Here is a 6,439-nt window from a genome sequence, read left to right as displayed (position 1 = left end):
TGCTAGATTTTTGGGAAAGAAAATAGAGGAAGCTAGGCTGTTATGGTGATCGACGGTGAGAGTGAAAGTAGAGAGCTTGCTACCAGCGTTAGGAGTGAAAGAGGAAGGAGGAAGGATGAAGGCTGTAGCACAAAGGGTGACAAAGAGATCGAGTGAAGGAAAGGTAATGGGGGCATAAAAACAAAATATATATATATAATAAAATAAAATAATATATATATATAGTGGGTTTCAATATTTAAGAGAAATGAGTAAAGGTGGTACATTGTGGTGGCAGGCCGGAGGAAATAACGAGCGACCGGTAAGAAGGAATAAGTAGATACATTTTTGAATTAATAGCGACGTAACATCTCGCTATTGTGAGGTGAGTAGGGGGTGTCAATTTTAAAATTCTCATAATAGTATAAAAGTATGTATATTTTATTTTAGATGCAAAATTGTGGATAGCATGTGCTGGTAGAAATTTTAGGGAATTGTGAATGCAAATTATTTTCAAAAATTATTTTGAATATATATATGTATAAATTATATGTAAGTGTTTTCAAAATGGGGAAACAAGCCCTTCGCACTGTTTTACCTCAAAATCTGTGCCTTATATTTGTGCAATGTGCATCCATGGTTATATTGCTTATCCACCATGTAAATTATTGTTTTGAAATTCATGCATAAATTCATTTTGAGAAAATGATAGATTTTATCATACCCTATGTTGAATGCTTTGAAAATAATTTTGAGACGAGTTTTTAAGGACATAAAACGATTTCAAAAAAAATGGTTTTACAAACCGAGGGCGTCGAGAGTAGGCCGAATGTCACATTGGTTAAGTGTGACCCTCGTGCACGAGTGAGCTCTAGTTAGAGAACCTTTGGGTCACCGATGGACGGTTAGGTGTGGTGGGGACCACGACCTATGATGTATGTATGCGTGGCTAGCCCACCAGTGATTTACGCGGTTGCGACCGTCGGATATCTCCGATGTCAGCCAACATCGTGAGACTGCCATGGCATGTGGGATCTAGTGGAGCGAGGCTTCCGGATGTTATTACATGGTAGTGGGACCACATGTTTATTTTCATTCCTTACTCAAGAGTGGCATCTCTGGGTTTTCAAATTTATATTTCTTTGCATGGTGAAAGTGGAATTTAATGGTTTTTCTGTAGCTCTCTTATTTTTACAGTGAAATGAATTTTAACTCCTCGAGTGCAAGGCGATTTGTGATTTACGTATGAGTTTGATTAACGTTTGATTTCATGGGAGCTTGCCGAATATATTGGTTTGATTTGAGAAAAATGTCAATTGATCTTGATGGCGAAATTTTCTTTATGTAAAAATTGTTTTAATTCAATATTTCAAATGATTGACTTGAATAAGGTTATTGATCTGTTTTGTAGAGAAATTTTTATCTGCCTTGATTAATTTACCAATTGAAATGTTTATAATGCGTAAGAAATTCTTAGTATTTCATATAAGGCACAAACGTCCGTTTGAAATAAATTATTTTTATAATCTTGCATTTTTAATATCAACCGATCTGTTGTTTGCTTGTTTCCCATCTACGCCCTACTCACGGAGCCGATGATCACTGAGTCTGTGAGACTCACACCCCTTTCTATTTTCCTTTTTTGCAGATAGTGATCAGCCTAGTGAGTAATCATCGACGCGTACGATCCACCGCAGATAGGTAAAGGCATCTCATAGCATTTTATCCCAAGTCACTCCGCTGTTAGAGGTTGAGTTGTAGTACTCTGGTTTTACTATGTAAACAAATATTAGTTTTGATATAAACGAAGATTTGGGATTTTTGAACTCAATGTATGTAATTGTGATGTCATGACTTAAAGTCAAAATTTAATGGCTATGCTTATTATTGAATTCATGTTATAAATATATATGGATCAAACATTAATACGGTTTAGTATAACTGTACAATGAGTTATTAAGAAATTTCTTTTAGGCTTGTTCGGGACTTGACGGGATCTCCCGAAGGTCTTGAACGTCGGTAATGACCGAGGAGGGGTCGTTACACACAACCTGTTTTGGAATCCTTGGTAGGACCCGTAGGGGTAAATATATGGCACTTCACATATAAGATAACCTAGTGTCTCAAGTCTGAGGAGTATTTACACAATTGACACATGAGAAATATTTGCATAGACACTAGAGTGAAATATCCAATGCATTTCTCATGTTAGGTCATGTTCAGTGAACTTGTTCATGGACCAAGCACCTACATTCTAATTCCAAGTATCTCTATTCTTCAACTTATGAGATCAATAGCTTACTTCCTAAATAAGAAACATAGAATGCACCAGTCTCTAAGCAAATTGATGTCTAGTCTTAATGATACATAACTATAAAATTTATAGATTATGCTTTGATGCATAGGGATCTCATAATTATAACTTATTACAATTCCCTTGCGAGGCATATTAATCTCATGGACTTCATCTAATAGACTCATAACTTTATAATTGATGTTTTATTTGTGAATGAAAACCTCTAATCATTCAATGTGAATGATATGATTGCATAAATGGAACTAAGTCTTGACTAATCTCAATCGGTTGCAAGGCTCATTCTAACATTCTCCCACTAGAACAAAGCCAATTGCTACCTCATCATATGTGGATCCAATCCATCTAGTAATCATGTCTCTAAAAAGACTCGCTTATACATTTAAATGTGGTTAATTGCTTTTATTTATCTATTTGATGTTCAAACATCTTATCATATTACTATATTTAGATCCAATGAGACTTGGGTTATATTAGTATGGCTCCATTGTTGCATTATCAATGTTTAGAACCCTTTATTAGTTCCTATTTAAGCTCTTTTAAATAGAATGCCTATGACTTTATTTATATAGATGTATAGTCCCTTTTCTGTTTGGAACCATTCCAACTAGACTATGCTATATACATTATATGCTTATGTTACTTCGCGTTATGCCATCCGCTCCTTAAATTTTGTAGTTTCTTTGTATACACATTACATCCTATGCAATTGTATCATCAAAGAATCGAATTCACTCTCACTAACCTCGTTAAGTGTTTGACACAAATAAACTTGTACATTTCAATAAATCGAACCCTTTTGGATTCCCTTTTAAAGTGTACAACTTCAACTCTAACTTATATTTAGTAGATTCATCCAATATGAATAATACATCCTCAATGTATCTTACTAAATCCATGGAGTTCTCATACATTTAATTATGCATCTTTATGCAAAAGCTAAAGTGTTAGATTCCAATGTAATGCTCCCACTAAATGCAAGATCTTTTGTGAGAGCAACATTCAAACTCTTATGAATATTCCATGATGTTACATACATACATCTTAATGTATGCTTGGAATCGTATTGGTTTAAAGTGTTTTAATGGGCAATATATATTAGAGAAGTATGGACCAATAATATAATTATATGAATTTGCTTTCTTCATTGAATAAATAACTCTATGTTCTATTCAAAAGAAAGTTCCATTTTATATGAATCTATATTCATTCTTTTAATCAAGTAATTATAAATTCATGTGACCTTTTACTAAGATCTTATCCAAGTATAGTCACTTAATTTATCAACTAATATGAATTCTTAATCAATCTTATTTGATATTATTTACAATTCATAATGGATCAAGTATAATTGCAATGATAAATATGAAATGTGGATAATTAAACTGATATAATTATTCAAAAAAATGTTTTAAGCATGAACCATAGAATTTTTCACACCCAATGTCAAACATAATGTTTCATTGACCATCCAAATGGTAATAACAAAATAATGTTTCAAAAACATTCTAATATATTATTAAACATATCAAAATAAATAGGACTGCAACCACTCAATGTGGTTTGTGTGGTTTATCCTTGGGGTCACCTGTTGAGTTAAGCTCCTACTCAACATTATCCTTAGCCCCTGCAATATGTCATACATATGACAACCAATTTTAAGGTATCATATACCTTTAAAATATAAAGTTGAGTTACTTAGTAAATAATACCTAAATTAGAAACTTTAATAAGCTTCATTTTCTTGCTCACAATAGCTAGGCAACCCTTGGAATTCCTCCTCCAATGCCTAGGTTTGCCACAATGATGGCAAATATCCTTTTCTTTGTCCTTTTTGACACCCCCCTTGGGCTTTAGTGCCTTCTTATTTTGGGATTTTAATTTCTTCCCCTTTTGGCCTTTTTTCTTCTATTGTTTTGTATAAGCCTTCAAAAAAGAAACAAGAAGCAATGATCCCTTATCTTTTCTAATGGACTTCCCTCTTGTGTCCAACATGTTTAGAAATTCAGGAAGAGTTGCTTCTAATCGATTCATATGGAAGTTCAACACGAACTAACTGAAGGTGGCAGAAAAAATTGTAAAACTAAGCATATACTTAGCTCATGATCCATCGCTAATCCCAACTGTCCAAGTCTCTTCACGAGTTCAATCATCTTTAGCGCATGGGGTTTGACAAAACTACCTTTTGCCATCTTGCATCGAAATAGTTTTTTAGAGATCTCAATTCTAACACGTTGGATTTCATCAAATTTTGAAAAGCATCAATTTTAAACTTTATCAATTTTAATCCTTTTCCAAATTTTCATTTTCTTTTTCCAAATCAATTTTTGAACATCAAGTGTGGAAATGATTTTCTTGTTCTTTATATTCATTTTCTCAAACTCAAAAGCTAAATCCTCAAAAGCATCATGTAATTCATTGAAAGCACATGAATTAAGTTCACATGATGAAGAAGTTACCTTTAAGTCTTCAAGAGCCATGAAGCATAATTCAATTCGATTTGAGGATTTATCTTCACTTGATTCCTTGTCTCCATTTGCCATGTTGCTTGTTGAGCATTGATCCTTCACAAGAATTGTCTTCTAATTCCTTTTCCATATTTGTTTCTCCATATAACTCTTCTAATTTTTGCCAAATTTCCTTGGCACTTTTGCACATGAACACTCTATCGTATTCTCTATAATCAAGTGCACAAATGAGAGTATGCATGGCCTTAGAGTTGATTTGAACTTTCCTTATTTTAGCTTTTATCCACCTACTTCTATGTTTGGGAGTTTTCTCACCATTTACCGAATTTCTAATCATTGGAATGAAAGGACCATCGGTAATGACATCCCATATCTCATAGTTAATTGCCCTAATGTATATTGACATCCTAGTACTCCAATATGAGTAATTTGAGCCATTAAATAGATGAGGCATATTTATACATTGACCCTCAGCATCAACAAAATTTTCTAGAGCCATTAGGATCTACCCTAAGGATGTTAGGCCTTAAAAATGAGGGTTAGGCTCTGATACCACTTGTTGGTCCCAAATAAATGTGCTAGAGGGGGGTGAATAGCACTTTTTGGCTCTCACTAAAGTTGCCTCTTAAATGGGGACAAATACAAGATGAACAATAAATTTAAAGATGATTGGAAAACTAAAGTAGCGGAGACAATACACAAATATTTATAGCGGTTCGGTCCAAGACTTACATCCATTACCTTGATTGTTCAACTAAGGATTTTTCAAACCAAATCACTAAAAATAGTGGAATTCACAAGCTTCCACCAAGTTTTTACAATGGCTTTTTGCAGGCTTAACCACAACCTTTAGCAATGATTTTTCACGGGATCAACCAAAACCCAAAGTGATTTTTCAAATGCTCAACCACAACCTACAACACTAGTTTTTATCGGGATCAATCAAAACCCAACAACCAACTTTTCTAAGCTAAGTTGGAACCTTTACACTCAATCAAGCAATCCAAGCTTGAATAAATCCCTTAAAGTGACTCACTCACTCTAAGTGTACAAGAAGAGAAGAAATAAAGAAGTACCTATGATCACTTACTTGATCTACATGGTACAAGAAGAAGTGCTTAACACTGTTACAAAGATTGGAGTTTAAGTGCAATAAGGTGCAAAGAAGATTTTCTGGTTTTTCAGCTTTATATCACTTGGAAGCCTTCAATTCTCTCAAAAACTGATTTCTAACCATTGGAAGACCCTTTTATACTTGGAGAAATAACTATGATGGCAATTTGACAGTTTATGGCCGTTGGAAACAGTTGAGAGTTGGTTCTAGCCGTTATTCTGTCTTCTAGTGCTCAGGTTCAAATTGCAGATAGAGAGCTCTTAGTCGACTAATTTGGTTCTGTTTCTCAAACTCTTCAGCCCGCCATTCCTCCAATTTGAAACTTGGTCAACCAACATTCTTCATTATCCAACTAAGGACCTTCCTTTTTGTTAATCAATCATTTTTCTTCATTCATATGATCTTTGGTATACACTTTTGAAGGATTCATTTTGTCACGACCCAGAACTCTCATCGAGCCCATGACAACCGCCTCGAAGCCTTGACAGACATTCTTCACCTCTAATGCCGATCGAAACCTCGCAAGGCTCTTGTATCAACTTTCACACTTCCCCGGTGAACAAT

Source organism: Theobroma cacao, chromosome 2 (assembly GCF_053813885.1).
Source record: "Theobroma cacao isolate CCN51 chromosome 2, ASM5381388v1, whole genome shotgun sequence".
NCBI lineage: Eukaryota > Viridiplantae > Streptophyta > Magnoliopsida > Malvales > Malvaceae > Theobroma > Theobroma cacao.
This window is presented reverse-complemented; position numbering follows the sequence as displayed.